Source organism: Amia ocellicauda, chromosome 10, assembly GCF_036373705.1.
Source record: "Amia ocellicauda isolate fAmiCal2 chromosome 10, fAmiCal2.hap1, whole genome shotgun sequence".
NCBI classification, from domain to species: domain Eukaryota; kingdom Metazoa; phylum Chordata; class Actinopteri; order Amiiformes; family Amiidae; genus Amia; species Amia ocellicauda.
Window position 1 is genome coordinate 40,665,751 of NC_089859.1, and position 1,598 is coordinate 40,667,348.

At 46.3% G+C, this 1,598-nt stretch overlaps 1 non-coding gene across 1 annotated transcript; it reads left to right on the top strand.

Moving 5' to 3' along the window:
* The first annotated feature begins 533 nt into the window (after positions 1–533).
* Positions 534–648, top strand: LOC136762303 (U5 spliceosomal RNA). The gene has a single exon (XR_010820507.1). It is a non-coding gene; the product is annotated as a U5 spliceosomal RNA (small nuclear RNA).
* Positions 649–1,598: the final 950 nt, after the last annotated feature.

Below are 1,598 nucleotides of genomic sequence, written 5' to 3' on the forward strand. Positions count from 1 at the left end.
GCAGGCCATGCTAGCACCCGCACTCTCTGCCTACGCAACCATGCGCTTGTAATCTGGGCAGAATGTGGTTTGGCGTTATCCTGCTGAAAAATGCAGGGATGTCCCTGGAAAAGACGATGTCTGGATGGCAGCATATGTTGCTCCAAAATGTGTACATCTCTTTCTGCAAAAATGGTGCCCTCACAGATGTGCGAGTTACATGACAGACAGACACTCATACACACTGTCACACCCACACACACACACACACTTTCACAGACAGACACACGCACACACACTCACTTTCACACAGAGACAGACACACAAACACAGAGACAGACACACACACAATCACTTTCACACAGAGACACACAAACACATACACTTTCACACAGACACACACACACATACATACATACATACATACATATATAAGGAAAAGAAACAATACATTTAAAAATCACAAAAATATGTAATAAAGTACAGAAAATCTAAATGTAATAAAATGTGATCTTTAATACACACAAATATGTATGGCTGGTCGGATGCGTCTTGGACTCGGGTTCCTCTTCATTACGTATAATGCTTTTGCCTTTTGCTATAGCTTTCCGTGGAGGGGATCGTGGGTGAGTTTGTACCATTCTTGGGAGGCTCTGCCTTGTTGGGGCGGAGCTGTGATCCAGGTGAACAGCAGATCGGGCATAGGTGGGCATGTGGGCAGAGGAGTAGGAAGGCCGGTCAAGCAAATAAGCTTGCTAAGGTACGCAGCAGCAGCAAGCAGCCCCCCCATCCAGTCAGCCAGCCAGTCTGGCTAGCAGTGACTGAGTGGTTGTCAGACGGCAAGCAACGGAATGTACGTGCTCTGTGATGTCATAGCAGTCAGCTGAGAGAGGCTCGTGATGTCATCGCTGAGCTGGCTGGCTGGCTGGCTCTCTCTGTGTGTGTGTGTGTGTGTGTGTGTGTGTGTATGTGTGTCTCTCTGTCTGTCTGTCTGTCTGTCTGTCTCTCTCTCTCTCTCTCTCCCTCTCAATTCAATTCATTTGTATTGTCAAAGCAATTGGACATGCATACATACATACATACATATATATGGAAAATAAACAATATGTGTACATCTCTTTCTGCATTAGTGGTGCCCTCACAGATGTGCAAGTTACATGACAGACAGACAGACAGACACACACACACTTTCACACACAGACAGACAGACACAGACACACACAGACACACACACACATACTTTGACAGACAGACAGACAGACACACGCATATTATGGGTCTTTGTTGGGTAGTGAAATCGGTAGCATCAGTCGCAGTGTGGGTAATGTCAGGGAGCCAATCATAGTCCCCGTTATTTGCATATCGTGGCGCAAAGCATTCTGGGAAAAGCAACTAAACACGTTTAGTCATGTATTTGTCCATAGTTTACACATGAGATGAAAGAGACAGTATGACGTATTGAGCACCTGGGATTCCTCATGTGTATGTGAGGGGCAGAGGAACCGGATCCCAAGTGTGCGTCCCAGGTGCTATAGGTTTCAAAGCATGCAGGGGAATAGGCACCCCACCCTGACACCTATAGAAGACTGGATAGGGAGATATAAATAGCAATGGGGAGA